Source organism: Antechinus flavipes, chromosome 4 (genome assembly GCF_016432865.1).
Source record: "Antechinus flavipes isolate AdamAnt ecotype Samford, QLD, Australia chromosome 4, AdamAnt_v2, whole genome shotgun sequence".
NCBI classification, from domain to species: Eukaryota; Metazoa; Chordata; class Mammalia; order Dasyuromorphia; family Dasyuridae; genus Antechinus; species Antechinus flavipes.
In genome coordinates, this window is record NC_067401.1 from 43,143,939 (window position 1) to 43,160,157 (window position 16,219).

The window sequence follows — 16,219 nt, forward strand, 5'->3', positions numbered from 1 at the left end:
TATGTGGCACTGCCCCTGAATACAAACCATCAAGTGCCCACTCACTCCTTTTTGTAGGAAATAGGAGGCTCCCAAGAGAGCTTGCATACACAGCAGACTGAGAGTTTTGTCATTTCTTCAGTTTTCTCCACCCTATACCTGCTGGAACTCTCTGCCAAAACCAGCTGTTGATAAATGCTTGTTTTCCTTTCCCTCTTCAAAAGACATAAGTTATAAGGGAAACTGCTATTCTAAACTTGATTTGGACAAGCACAGAAAGATAGGAAATTCTGGAAGAAAAGCAACAACCTTATTTTACCATTTGTGACAGAGAAGAGGAAAAGCAAACATGGTCTGTCACAGCATAGGAGTGGGAAAGAGTAGATTTCAAGAGACGATTAAGAGACGAATTAAGAGATGAGTAAGATTCAAGAATCTTATTCCATGGAATAAGGTTCAACAGAGAAAACAGCACTAGAAGGATGAGAAACTCTCAAAAATAAAATGTCGAAAATACAGGGAAGCTGTATTGTTAGAAGGAACAAGGTAAATAAATCAACCAAATCAGGTTTTGAAGGCACAAAAATAAAATGGGAGGAGAGAGGATAAATTTGTTAAAATCTGGGCACAATATTGCATCTCTCTCTACACATACACAAAATATATATTATATTGTTGTTTGTCTTGGAGTAAGGGTAGGGCTTAGAAGGCTCTGTCACAGGTTGAGCACAAATGGTCCACTGGAACATTTAGGGTGAAAGTGGCTCTGGTTTACACAGTTTGTATTTCCTTTGTGCTTTGCTCACAGAGCATCTTTGATGTGGGTACAACATGATAGGTGGTCCTGTGGCAGGTCAATACAAAAATTCTTCAGAGACCCTAAAAGTGTCCTTATACACTTTTACTGATTAGCATAAAACACCATTAAAATAACCTTTTGGGTGAGCGTGCATTTTTCGTTCAAACTATGTGGCCAGCTCACCAAGTTTTTTGAACACTAGGCAATTCAGCTGGGAGTTCGGTACCTTATCTTACCAGATGATCTTCAGTATGTGAGACAATTCAAGAAGAAGCAGTGACAGATCATCTGGGTTTCACAGGCATACAACAGTAGTTAGCATGATGGCTCTTAAGTAAGTTGGGTAGGTAGCTTATCTCACACTTTCTTTTGGAGATTACCAAATACTGAACTAGCTCTGGTGATATAAGCGTCAACTTCATTATCTATCTGGACAGCCCTGAAGAGCAGACTGCTGGGTAAGTGAATTTATCCACAGCATTCAAAATTTCTTCATTTACTGTGACCAATGATTGATTGGGTGGTGTTGATGTGGAGAATCTCTTTTTTTCTTAGTATTGATTGTCAAGCCAAAATTAGCATGTATCTCAGCTTCAGAGACAATCACCCGCAAACGAAAAATTTGTTATATACCAACACTCCCTCCACTGTGGTCTTTTCAAGTTAGTTTACCTCAGGGCAGAAGCTGATCTTTATGCTATTTTCTTCCTCACTGAAGGTGTCTGACAACATGGAAAACCTCCTGCTGAAGAGCAGGTACACAATCCTGCTTCACTCCTTTGGTGACTTAAAAAACATGAGAGCATCATCCTTCATCCAGAATCCATGCGAGTGTGCCATCATGAATCTGAGTACAATGCTGACTCACTTCTCCAGGCAACCCGCATTCTCCATGATCTTCCCCAAGCCCTCACAACTGACAGTGTTGAAGGTCTTGGATCCAGAACTCTGTTCTGCTCCAGGTACATCTCCTTGAGGTATCAGGCAGCAAACACCATGTTAACTGTTATTTAGTCCTTTCTGAAGCCACACTGACTCTCAGACAGAGGAACCATCTTCCAGGTGATTAATCAGCCAATTAAAAAGGACTCTGACAAGAATCTTGCTAAGAATGACTAGGAGATGGGGCAGCTAGGTGGTGGAGTGGTTAGAGAGGACCCAAGTTCAAATCTGGCTTCAGACACTTAACACTCCCTAGCTGTAACTCTGGGCAAGTCACTTAACTCCAATTGCCTAAGGGGGGAAAAAAAGAATGACTAGGAGTAGGAGAAAAAAGGACAATCTTTTCCTTTACAAGGATGAACAATGGAGACATCCTTCCATCCTTCTCACCATATGTGATCATATGTTAATATATTATACTTATATAATAACTTGAATTATATTGTAGATAAAAGGAACTTCTAAAAGATGGAGTTGCTGCTCCAAGTGAGTGGGACAATATTACTGTTGACAAAAGGCAGAACAGTTCAAGTCTTAATCTGCTTGTACTTCAAGGAGAATGACCTTTATATTGGGCAATATGGAATAAAAAAATGGCCAACAGGAAACTGACACCCAAAATATGTAAGAAAACAGTAAGAAAACCTCTGGCTCTTCTTGAGTTCAAGTTCCTTGGTCTTGATGAACTACACAGGATACAGTCTAGGATACTAAAAGTAACAGCTGAACCACTCCCAGAGATATTTTGAAAGCTTGTGGAGAATGGGACCATTCCCACAGAACTGGAGAAAGAGGACTATCACCCAATTTTCTAAAACCAAGAGAGAATGAAATGTTCCAACTATGGGGTAGTAAGTTTGACTATGAATATGGGTAAAATTCTAAAATGTATCACTAGGAAGTGGCCACCTAGAAAAGGAAAGAGTGATTACAAAGAACCAGCATAGCTTAAGTGAGAACAGGTCATGGCAGATAACGTCATTTCTTTTTTGTAGAGAATGATGAACCTAGTTAAGTAAGAAGCATACTGTAAATGTTATTTATTTAGATTTTGGCTAAGCATTTGATAAACTTCCATTTTATTCTTTGGGTTAAATCACAGTGGACTCGTGTCTTCCCCCATTAGAATGTAAGATCGTCACTAGCAGAAAGTGTTTTCTTCTTTGTACTTGCATTCCTGGTGCCTAGCATGTAGAATGTGTTTAATAAATACATGTTGATTGATTGGTTGAGCCCAGTCTATAAAGAGTCAAGTTGATTAAAGTTCAATGTCAACCTGGAATAAGGTCTCCAAACTATCCCTAAGTTCTGGACTCATTCCTAGATAGAAATGTGACCAATCACTTTGTTTTTTAAAGTAGAGCAAATGATCATCAAATGTATAGATGGCATAAATCTGCAAAGGTCAGACAATACAAGTGACCAGTCAGGATTCTAAAATACCTGACAGGACTGAATAGGGATTAACACAAAGTTTGCAAAAAACTCCAGAAGTACATTCTTGAGAAGATTTGGCTGGATAGAAATTTATCTTAGATGTGAGGAGTTTAGTCAACTGCATATTCAATGCAAAATGCAAAAAAGAACGTAGGGTACATGGGGAGAGGCATAATATAAAGAATTAAGGGTAGTGATAGTCTGACTTATTTTTCCCTCAACAGTATTCCCAAATACATGTAAAGATAGTTTTCAATATTCATTTTTGTAAGATTTTGTGTTCCAAATTTTTTTCTTCCTCGCCCCCTCCTCCCCAAGACAGTAAGCAATCTGATATAGATTACATATGTACAATTCTTTTAAACATATTTCTTTATTGTTTTGATTTTTCTTAAACAAGCAAAAGAGTAAAAACATGAGAAAGAAAAGGAAACAAACAAGCAAAAAAAAAAAAAGGTGAAAATACAATGCTTCAATCCACATTCTGCGTTCACAGTTCCTTTTCTGGATGCAGATGCCATTTTTCAATTCAAGTCTATCGGAACTGTCTTAGATCACAACATTACTGAGAAGAACTGAGTCTATCATAGTTGATCACATAATCTTGTTGTTACTGTTCTGGTAACTTCAGAACATTTCACTCAGCATCAGTTCATGTAAGTCTTTCCAGGCTTTTCTGAAATCAGCCTACTCATCATTTCTTATAGAACAATAATATTGCATTAATTTCATATACCATCACTTATTCAGCAATTTAGCATCTACTCTATTTTCAATTACTTGCCACTACAAAAAGAGCTGCTACAAACATTTTTACACCTGTGAGTCCTTTTTTTCTTTTATGATCTTTGGGATACAGAACCAATAGTGATACTGCTGGATCAAAAGGTATGCACGGTTTTGTAGACCTTCGGACAAAGTAGTAGTGAGTCAGATTAATGGGCCACCAGACAAAATCTGAAACACTGTTTAATAATGGACCTTACATCTTAGGAAGGACAGACAAGTTATTGATTATGAAACCGGGATGATGAAGAATTTTCAGGTCATGCCATATTGGGATTTTCTTTAGAAATGGGGATGTTTAATCCATAAAAGACCTGTCCTAGGAGGATGCTGGTAGGGTGAAGAGGAGATGGTAGGGTTGACTCTGATAGGTGTTTTCAAGTATTTATTAAATGGAGAGGAATTAGCTTTTTTCTGCTTGGTTCCAACTATTAACCAACTATTAAAGAACATTAGTACAAAAGTGGCAGATTTCAGCTTGATGTGAAAAGTTTCCTAACAAGCAATGTTACTGTGTGGCTCAGAAATGGTAAGGAGTCACCATTTAATAAAAAAGCTGGAGAGATCTCTAGAAGCAAAGCAAAGTTTATTATACACTCTCGGGAGAAGGGCATCCCACCGTCTAGCAGACAATCAAAGGGAAAGTGTACCTCCTGGGGACAAGGTTAACACTTTAATCCCTAATGTAAATACCACCTCCCACCACTGACCCTCATCCTCCTTGGCTAAGGGTCTTACATTCTAAAAGCGCGAACTACCCAAGAAACTGAACTTGACTAGTAAGTACATAATAGGTGGAACTTGATTGAAAATGATGTCATGGAAGTATAGCAGGAAAGGGACTTAAGTATGCCCTTGAATCAATACTCAAAGTCCTTCAGGCCTACTCCAACTCTGAAGTAGATGAAGCCTTACTCAATTTTCACAACTATCCTGAGAGAGCTCACCTCATCTCATTCACTATGCAAAAAAGTAAATGGCAGGCCGTCCCCCTTTCTGGAAGTTTTCAAACAAAAGCTGGAAGACAACTTACTGTTTCTCCTCTAGCTCTTTTCATAATGTGGTCCAGTCACCTACTCTTGCCATCTTCTTGTCATCTCTCCCCTCTATATATTGTAAATCAATGCCGTCAATGCTACTAGAAAAGATCTGCCAAATAGGCTCCTCTGTAGCTACCTTATCATCCCCAAGATTTCCCAGACCACTGCTCCACTATGTGTTGTTTACCACTATTATCACATAACTCCTTAAGGGGAAGTATGGTACTTGGGACCTGGTAAACAGTTAAATACTTTTCATTCATTCATAAAGTCTTAGTACACAATGCTGGTCTATTAATGTAGCTACCATATCATATGGCAAATTACTCTAATATTTTTGTCAAAAAAACCCCAAATGGGATCATGAAGAATTAGATATGACTGAAAAATGACTGACCAACAAAATCTAGTGTCTGATAAACCCAACAATCCATGCTTTTGGGATAAGAATGCAACACTTGAAAAACTGGAAAGCAGTTTGGTAGAAATTAGTTATAACACTAAGATATGGTTAAAATGAATGATACATAGGATGATATTGTAAATAAATTAGGGGAGAATGGGAAAATGTACCTGTCAGATCTATGCATAAGAGTTTGACCAAGCAAAGGATAGAGGATTATGAGAAATAATTTTGATTACGTAAAAATTTTTTTTGCACAAACAAAACTAATACAGCCAAAATCAGATGGAAAATAGTGTTATGCCACTGTCTCCTTGAACTGTTCTACCTCAGTTTCCCTGAACAAGTTTCCCCAATTGTCCTGGGTTTCCCTGAATTGTTCTACCTCAGTTTCCTTAACTGTTCTTCCTCAATCCCCTTAGTTGTAAAATCCTCCTCTGGTTCATTAAGAATGAGGGCCACTTGCTCTAAGGTTATAAATTGTCAAGTCAATGTGAGACTCAAGATGAGGGGGAGATCAGACTCCCTGGCTCCTAACTCCTTCTGCCCTCAAGAATTTATGGCACTACCCCCTCTAAATATTCCAAAAGCTAAGACTATCCTGGATACCTCATTGACATCTTTACTTCTGTTTATTCAGACATCCTGACTCTGGCTTCTTACTAAGAATTTATAGTTTCCCCCCCCATCCTGACAGAACCAAATGGTTCTGAAAACTTTCTGCTCTTTTCTTTCTTTGTTTCAAAGTCATGTAAAAGACTGGGGAGTCTCACATTCGCCACTGGATACTGAGATGAGAGTCCTGTCCAGTCAATTATACTCTCCAATTAATAAAATATTAAAAACTCTCCAATCTCTATCTTGCCTCAGTTTCTCTGGCATTACATTAACAAACTAAAGAAAATTTTTTCCAACAAATTTCTCATTTCTCAAATATATGGAAATGAATCAAATTTACAAATTAGGAGCCATTTTTCAGCTGACAAATGATCAAAGAATATGAACAATTTTCAGAGGAAGAAATCAAAGATAGCAATAATTACATGAAACAATGCTCTAAATCCCTATTGATTAGAGAAATGCAAATTAAAACAACTCTGAAATACTGCCCCACACTAGTCAAATTGGCTAACATGACAGAAAAGGAAAATGACTAACGCTGGAGGGGATGTGGGGAAATGGAGATAGAAATGCCTATCTGCTGGACTTGTAAATCAATGTAAACCAATGTAGCCACTCGGAAAAACAATTTTGAATTATGGGGCTACAAACATGTGTGCACTCTTTGACCTAGCAATACCAATTATTAAGCCTATATTCCATAGATAAAGGGAAAAGGGAAAACTACCTATTTGTACAAAAATATTTATATGAATATTATATCGCTTTTTTGTGTGCGATGCTAGTGGCAAAGAATTGGAAATCAAGGGGATCATTAATTGGGTAATAGCCGAAGTAGTTAATGGTATATGATTGTGATGAAATATTGTGCTAAAAGAAATGATGACCAAGTTGGTTTCAAAAAACCTAGTTAAGAGTAAGATTTAAATGAACTCATGCAAAGTGAAATGAGCAGTACCAAAACATTATATATAGCAACAGCAATATTGTAAGGATGATCAACTGTGAAAGATTATTTATTCACTATCCAAATAGTGAATCCAAATTCTGGATTTGAATCCAAATACTGGAGTATCCAAATGCTCCAGTGCTATAAGAAATAATAAACACACTGGATCCATAATCCGAAGGAATCACAAAAAAAGGAAAAAGATCCACATGTACAAAACTGTTTGTGGCAGCCCTTTTTGTGGTAACAAGAAACTGGAAACTGAGTGGATGCCCATCAGTTGGACAATGCCTGAATAAGTTATGGAATATTATCATTCTATGAGAAACAATCAGTAGGATAATTCTGGAAAGGCCTAGAGAGACTTATATGAACTAAGATCGATGCTTGAGTAAAGGGAGCAAAATCAGGCTAACATTGTATATGGTAATATCAACATTGTGCAATGATTCACTTTGATATACTTAGCTCTCCTCTGCAATTGAGAAAAGACAATACCAAAAGATCCATGATGTAAAAATGGTTATCTACAATCCGGACCAAAAAGTATGGAGTTTGAATGAAGATCAAAGCAAGCTACTGATTGATATATTCTACCTTTGGGGGGGATGCCTTTGTTTTTTTTCTTTCTCATGGCCTTTCTCTTTTGTTCTGATTCTTTCACTAAACTATTATCAGGTTGCTTATCATTTTGGAGAGGGGGAAAAAAAAGGAACTTAAAATCTTATAAATGATGAAAACTCTTTACATGTAATTAGAAAAAATAAAATACTATTAAAAAAAAAAAAAAGCAATTCCAAACAACCCATAATAAACAACCACCAGAAAGAGAACTATGAATTCTGAAAGCAGACTGAAGCATAATTAAAAAAAAAATCTTTATTTTTGTTTTATTGTTTTCTTTAGTAACATGGTTATTAATATGAAAATGTTTTGCATGACTTCATATATATAACTGATATATTATTTGTTTTCTCAAGGAGGACAGGAATTTGGAAGTCAAAATTTTTTTTTAAATGGTTAATAACTTTTTGCATCTAATTAGAAAATGGAATAAAAATAATTTTTAAAGAGAAAATTACAGCACTCTCTGACCAAAAAAAAAAAAAAAAAAGCTGTCTAACTCAGTTAAAATGTTTAACTATTAATGTTTTAATTTTAACTGTCTTTCCCCCTCAAAAAGCAATTCAATTTTTCAAGTCTCAACTCATCAAGTATTTTAAATTTGGAGATTCATTTGCTTTTCCACTCAATGAACTTTCCCTTCACCTTCTACTAAAAAAAAAAAAAAAAAAAAAAAAACTCATACATAAATTAAAATACACACACACACACACACACACACACACACAAATCCATACATACATATAAAACTTCTCTTGATTAAACTTCATTCTAAATAACTGACACAGGGTGAGAATGAGAATTATATAGTCATTTTCTCCAGGAGAGTGAGATTACATACAAATTCTTAAAGCATTATTAGGTACTACAAACAAATAACATTAAGGCACAGTGATTGGTCATGGTTACAAGAAAATGAAAACTATCCTTTTAAATTCATGCAAGCCAATAGATATGTAAAAGTAACAGTAAAAACAATAGATATGTAAAATTTGTTTTTCATTTTCATTTCATGGGATACCACCCCACCCCCACGACTTTCTTAAAACATCAATAAGGACAAAACACAGGAAATAGAGAACCTCTACTTGGAATTTCAGTAGGGATGATTTTGGTTCTCTAAGCCTTCATTCAATCTTCTTTCAGAAGACAATATTTAGATGGAATTGTTAACAAAATACTGAACTCTTTTCCTTATCAAATTCCAAAGTCAAATAAGCCTAAAACTGGCCTCATCTTCAAAAAACAACAACAAAAAGCAAAATCCCAGAATATATGATTTAAGATTATCTAATACCTAACATTAGCAGCCATCCATTAATTTACTCCTTGTCCAGTAATTCAGAAGCACAAGAAACACATACTGTCCCTACAGGCAGGCATCTCTCCCAGAGTACCCTGGATTCCTCTCCACAAGTCTGCACTGTTCAGGGTCCCGTTGCTTTGGACAAGGGCAATCAGGGCTGCTGGGCCAGCCAGGATTTACAGAGAAGGAAGCTGTTTAAAGCCCAGTTCTTGGATCTTTCAATCTATCAATCAGTTAGTCATCAAACATTTATTAATCATCTTGTGCAGTCAAGGCTGGGGATAAAAACCTAAGGAAATCCAAGAAGCTGCTTTCTCACTAGTGTGTTTGCTCATAGGGAAAACAACATGAGGCTCCACTTCACACACACATACAAGCCCCAGCTCACAAAGCTTCTCCCCACCTCGGTGGTTTAAAACCCCAACTTTTGAAGGGTCAGAGAAAATCGTCTCCTCTTTCCTGTCAAGCACAATTGAAAGAGGCCCTTACTGGAATAAATGGCAGGAGAATGTAATCGAAATGTGAAAACTACATGCTTCCTACTTGAAAGCCCTGCCCCCAGCTACAGAAACTTCCTATAAAGCTCCCTGATCATATTATTCAAGAGAATAAACCATGGCAGATTCTTGCTGGCTGATTTCCAGAAGGCACTGACTGACCCGTTTTGAAAGCCAGCTAGACTGAAATGAAAAGGAACTGGACGGGAAGAGAATCCAATTCACCTGAATTCCATACCAAGAGCTTCAGAGGCCTTCGGGTTCACCTCCAGTGAAATCTGTGGGTGAGCTGCTGCATCATACATCAGGGAACGGATAAATGGCTTTCGCTGCCTGAATGTTGAGTTTTTGCTTCTTCATCAATTCATATTCTCCTAAATGTTCACCAAGTGCTTGGTTGTGTCATGGACATTGAGAAGTTGGGGTTCCTACCAGACACCTCAAATGCTGGGAGTTCTCGCTAACATTCCAAGACCATGCTAAAAATCTATTCTCATTAGAAAAGCATTTTTACTGCCGCCCAATTCTTAGTCACATTATTACAGAGCTAAAAAAAGAGAGCTTTGAGCTTCATTTAGTCCTATCTCTTTCTTTACAGATGAGCAAAGGTGAACCTCATTTATGTGACCTGACTAAAGCGTGCAAATGGACAGCTCTGAGATTGTATATGTATATATATATATAACTTTGACTAAAATGAAAGTTCAGGAAGTAGGAAGAGGATGATAATCCCAGTTTTTCTTCTCAGCGAGTTCAAATCCCAGCTCAAACATGTCTGTGACTGGGGGGGATAAGTCTCTTCACTGGGCCACGTTCATTTATAAAATGAGAGAAGGATGGGCTGAATACTTTCTAAGGGTCCTACTCTCCCCTGCCCCCCTCCCCCCCAAAAAAAACAACAACACTTAATACTAGAGCTCTTTTAAGTATACAAAGTCTCCCAACAATCAATAAGCATTTAAGCACTGAGCAGATGCTGAGGATACAAATTAAAAGCAAATTCTCCATGGGCTTCTAAGTAATTTAAGGGCTGAGCTTCACAGAAAACCTTTAGAACTAGTGCAATAATTCCTATTTTCCAGACAAGGAAAGCGGGGTGACTTGCCCAGTGTGTCACACAGCTAGTGAGCATATTAAGGCAGAATTCATTTTATATATGGATCTTATCTGTAAGATATTTACTTTATTACCTAGCAGTCTCTAAATTTATGACTTTCAAGTCCGTTTTGCAGATTAGATTGATGTTGTATAATTCCTAGGGAGGATATAGCAATAACCCTAAGGCTAACTGGCTTTAACTCTAAGGTTACTTGGCCTTGGGAGTGTTGTATTTACACAAAAAAATGCGGATTGTCAGATATTAATCTGTTGGTCAGTGATAAATTTCAGAAACAATCTAAACCACAGAATTCAGTAATGGGGTGCAACTCTACCTCTAAGCCATAGCATTCAACACTCAATTCTACCTCTAAGCCATAAAATTAGTATATTAGCATATCAGTGACCAGAAGCATCATATTTCTCTTATCTTTTCCCTATAAATTTATCTTCTTGCTCCTGGTTCTCTACTAAATTATTTTGGAACTTAGGCTAATCAACTTTGCCCCTTGACTTGGAGATGGGCTCAATCCTGCAAATTCTTGAGATACCCCGAGACCCTGGTCTGACCCCAATCTTTTTTTTTTTTGGGGGGGGGTCTCCTTTGAATCCCAGCGAGATGAGCAATGTTCATAAAAATTGGATGGATGGAAAGGCAATGGAATTGTCCCCAACCTCAGACAACAACATTACAGGGAAGTAGCAACATTTATTATGTTAAATAATTAAATACAAAATATGTAACAAGATTTCTGGAGTAACAGGGGTGACAGGGAGAGATTAAGTATTTCACTCAAACTTGTCCATCCAAATAGCTTTCTTTTGCCTTAAATGGACACTTTGTAATTAGGAAAATGTTTGGATTCTTAAGAAACTTTTTTTTTTTTAAGTAAGGAGAGAAATGGTGGGAATGATGAAATCCTATAAGCTTTAGCCATACAGTAGCTAGGGATGTCATCCCTCAGTAGTGTTTAACTGAACCATCTGGTTTTTTCCCAGTCTCATCATGTTCCTAACGCCCAATCCTAAAGATTTAAGGCCAACTACTGCTTTCTGTCTCCTGACAGCGCCAGACAGCTGCCCACCCCTTACAGTTACAAAGGGCCACTGGAGCTTCTCATCCAACTACCAGCTAGAATGAGGGGGCGTTGAGGGAAACAGAAGTCCCTCATTTGTTGCTAAAAATAACTGAGAATCCAGAAAGGAAGTGATTATCTTCCCATCCGACAAGGCACAGAGAATGGTTCAGATGACAAACTTGGTAGAGGTTTGAAAACTGCTGGCAGATTAGACTTCCCCCCATCATGATACCTCCCCCACCAAAGGAGGTTAACTATTATTGGGGTAAGGGTAAGGGGCCCAGACGTAGGAAGATTACTGTAGGAAGGTCAGAATGATCCTCAAAGGCAAAAAAAGTTATCTGAAAATAAAGATATGCCTATCCATCCCATTTCCCCACAAAAAAGCCCTATCACACAACATCCTGGGGATTTATCTGCTTGTAGTAAGGGTGGGGATGAGAGGAAGCTGGTTCCTCACAGTTTACCATCTAAAAGCTTCTGAAAAATAGTCCCGGGGCAGCTAAGTGGTACAGTGTATCCAGCCCTGAAGTCAGGAGGACCTGAGTTCAAATTTGGCCTCAGACACTTAACACTTCATACCTATGTGACCCTGGGCAAGTCACTTAACCCCAATTGCCTCAGCAAAAAAAAAAGAAAAAGAAAAAGAAAAAAGATAGTCCCATTCTCCTCACCCCAGGCCCTACCTTACCCCTAATAAATCCTAAGGAACAAACACCAACTACTACATGATATTCTATCTGGAATCTAAGGTATGCACATGGTCCTTACCCTCAGGAAGCTTGAAATCTATCTGACACTGGAAAAACTTTCAAGTCAGTGTTGAGTTCAGTAAAATTTTATTACAGGGAGCAAGTATGCACAGGGAAGGACATAAACTATATAAATGAAGGAAATTCTAGGTAGAGATATTCCAATTTTCTCACATGTAGAATGAAGGAGGTTGATGCTATCCAAGAAAAAATGTTACATTTAGGAGTAAGAGAATGGTAATTTAAATCCTGACCCTATTACCTGTGACCTCAATCAAATACTCTGATCTTCTAGGTAGAGATAGTTCCAATTTTCTCACATGTAGAATGAAGGAGGTTGATGCTATCAAAGAAAAAATGTTACATTCAGATGTAAGAGAACGGTAATTTAAATCCTGACCCTATTACCTGTGACCTCAATCAAAAACTGACCTCTCAAGTTGTCAATTTCCCATCTATGAGGTAAAATGAGGGAATTGGCCTAGATCAGAAGTATCAAACTCAATGGTTTTATGAGCCATACCCAAGAATCCTTGCTAGCAGTTTAATAATTTAGAAAACCATATATTACCTCTATTTTTATCTATTTTGCTAAATATGTCCCAATTACATCTTAATCTGGTTCCACTGTACAGGAGTGTGGTAATCACATGTACTTCTAATGTCCCATTCAGCTTTGACAATGTCTCTCCTTCAATAAATTTCAGTACATTTCCTATTATCTCCAGAACAGATAAAATCTTTTTTGGCATTTAAAGCCCTTCACACGTGGCCTCCTCTTACATTCCCAATCTTTTTACACATCATCACACCCCCATCTTCTCTGTGACCCAGTGACACTGGCATTCTTGGTGTTCCTCCCCACAAAGCATTCTATCTTAAAGACTCCAGGCATTTTCTCTGGCTGTTCCTCAAACCTGCAAGACTTCCCTTCTCATCACTACCTCCTAACTTCAATTCCCACAAGACTTTTCTGGTCCATTTTAAAGTTAGGATCTTCCCTCTGTTGATTATTCTATAGATAGCACTTCTACTTAGTTGTTGGTATGTTGTCTTGATTAAATTGACTTCTTTGAGAGCAGTGACTTTCTTTATATCCCCAGCACTTAGCAAAAGTGCCAGGTACATAGTATGACCATTAATAAGTACATACTGCTTGTTGATTTTATATAACTTAGTTCCTTATTCCACACCACAGCCTCCTGCCAGTTTCTCCATCCATATATCCAGTCCAATCTATTCTCAAGCTTTTAGGCTCTTTGCCTTCTTGTTTTACACCCAGTTTATTTTGCTTATTATTCATACTTCTGCATTTATGCACAGACATTTGAGGCTGTTTCTTTCACTCTGGAATTTCCATTGAATTTCTGATGTTCTCTTCTGCTTCTCTTTTCCTCTAGGGTAGGAATAAGCCTTATTTTTTTCATAAGCTGAAGTAGAGATTCTTTCCAAATTAGCCAAGAAATCACTCCTCATTCACAAGTAGAGAACCTCTTCTCTAGCCTAAATAGCCTTGCCCCACCCATTCCATCATTGCAAAGGGAGGGGGGTGGGAGGGGGCTGAAATGCTGTTTCCCTAGAATCTATTTTCAACCCAGTCATTAGGTCCCACCTATGTTTCCCCACAGTGAGGAACCTTTTATTTTTTCTATCAGTGTTATGGACGAGGATACGGGCAGAAAAGGGATGAGAACCAATCTAGAATCTTAAAGATTATCTTCTCTCCCTCCCCACTTCCTCCCGAAAACAAAGTCTTCAAAATCACCTGACTTTTTTTCCAAAGAAGATCATGAAACTAATCACTAAAAAACCAATGATCTGTTAGAGAAAATAATTTTAAGAAAAATCCTCAAAGAAGCATCACCCTTCTTTCAAATTAGGTCAGAAAACGAATAATTTTAAATAATCAATGTCCAGTTAGAGAGAATAATTAAAGAAAAGCCACAAAGAATAAATACCTGAATTTCAAATTAAGATCATGAAACATTTATGAAAGACCGCAAAGAGTTCCAAAAAAAGGGGTTAAGATAAACGCTAGAGTGGAAGAGAAGTGGAAGGTTAAATTATGCTCAAGTTCGGGTAATACGCTTATTCGGTCGCTGCGCCCGGTGGTCCCCATCCTCCCGGGCCACGCAGGACACCCATCAGTATTTGTAGGCTTGAGATGAAGTTACTGCCTCGCTCGCTTGTCCTCTCACATAGTTCCAAACTGGCCAAACCCCAAACCCGGCTGCTCCCCAAGGTGAAGATGCCCACTTCATGCCAAGGGTTCACGCACTATTAGCGAGAGGGAAAGCGCCCACCTGGCAAAGGGAAACGCACAGGAGCCCCGACCCCGGCCCCGTCCCTCCCTACGCGTCCCGTTCGGGTTCCTGCGCTCGGGTACGGTTTTCGCAGGCAGTTGCCCCGCAATCATTAAGTGCCTCCCGGGTGCTAGGTGCCGGGCTAAACGCTGAGGATACAATGAAGGGAAAAAGACAGACAGACACAGAGGGGGCAATGGAGACATCCCAGTGGGACGAAGGGAGGCGCTCTGGGAGGGGAGGGGAGGACCCTGCAATGCAGCCACCTTGCCCTCCGAAGGTGCCCTCCCGCCGAGGGTCTTCCGCCGCTCCGCGGGAGGGGAAACAAGGCAGCGCAGCCAGTCCCCAACTCCAGCTCCGCGCACACAAAGCCCTTCACCTTGCTTTCCAAGCTCCTCCCTGGGCTGGTTCTTGGAAGGGTCTCGGATGCCCCCTTCGGTGGTCCGCGGCACGGAGCCCCCACTCCTCCTCCCATCTCTCTAGGCTCGCCCCCCCGACCAGCTCAGCTCCTCCCCAGCCCGGAGGCGCGAGGCTCCGCGCGCCTCCTCCCCACCGAGATCACTGCGGTGCCCACCCGGGGCGGCGGGTTCGTGGGCTCCCAGCCGGGCGCGGGGACCGTGCGGCGCTTACCTGCGCGGAGACAGCGGGAGGAGGAGGGAGAGGAGGAGGACTAGAAGAGAAGGAAGAGAAGGCGAGGCTGAGCAGCCCGAGTCCCGAAGCTGCCCCGGTGCCGGAGCTCCTGTCCTTGTGGAGCGGCTGCAGTGGCCACGGCGGGCTGACTCCTCACTGGGGCTTCCTGTTCGGCTGGACAAAGGACATTTCCTGGGAGGGGCGTGGGAATGCTCCCAGCATGCCTCAATTTGTAGTTCCCGGGGACTTCCTGCCCGCAGCCCCCCGTTTCCCCGCATCCCCCTTTCCCGCAGGGACAGCAGGCGCACGCCTCCCGAGCGGAGCGCAGCGCCCTGCGTCAGTCCGCGCCCGTACGGCCCGGCGGCTGGCCGGCTGCCTCAGCCCCGCGCCGCCACCTGAGCCCCTCCCGGTTGCTGTCCACGCGGCGTGCTGGGGGTCAAGCTGCGGGGCTTGTCGCAGTCTGTGGGAGAGAGCCCTTCCTTTCTTTCCCGAGGGACTGGAAGATGGATCGTTTAGCATTTGGGTGTTGTTTTGTTTGTTTGCTTCTAGAGTTTCAATATTTTATTTTCTACTAAAAGCGCAGGAACCCTGCTTTAGGAGCGGGGCGGGGCTGTCATAAAGAATTTAACAGCAATGTATCTGTGGAATTAATCTAAAGGAATCGATTTTGGAATCTCCTGGATCCTTTCCTTTCTACGGCTAACAGGCGTGACTGTTCGGGCTCTTACCCGCGGGCATTGCCTTCTTTGCTGAGAGTGCCGATGGGTTGGAATCCGAGGGACCTCCTGTGCCTGACTCTGGTAGCCTCTACACGGCTCACCCCTAAAAATAGACTTGCCACCCTTTCAGAATGCTAGAAACCTAGGAAGAAGGGAGTGCCTTCTAAAGAAAGAAGGGTGGGTGAGTGGCCAAGGATGGCTGCTGAATGAATCAGAGTGGCAAGGGATCTAGAAGCTGTTCCCCTCCTCTTCCCC

At 40.2% G+C, this 16,219-nt stretch overlaps 1 protein-coding gene across 2 annotated transcripts in view; it reads right to left on the reverse strand.

The window, feature by feature from the left end:
- ZNF697 (zinc finger protein 697) overlaps window positions 1-15,502 on the reverse strand; it is a 39,421-nt gene extending 23,919 nt beyond the window's left edge. The window contains exon 1 of one of the 2 annotated variants that reach the window (XM_051992875.1): window positions 15,246-15,502. The gene's annotated coding sequence lies outside the window, so the exon portion shown is untranslated. The remainder of the gene's footprint in view (window positions 1-15,245) is intronic. The other variant, XM_051992876.1, reaches the window with a different exon arrangement.
- Window positions 15,503-16,219: the final 717 nt, after the last annotated feature.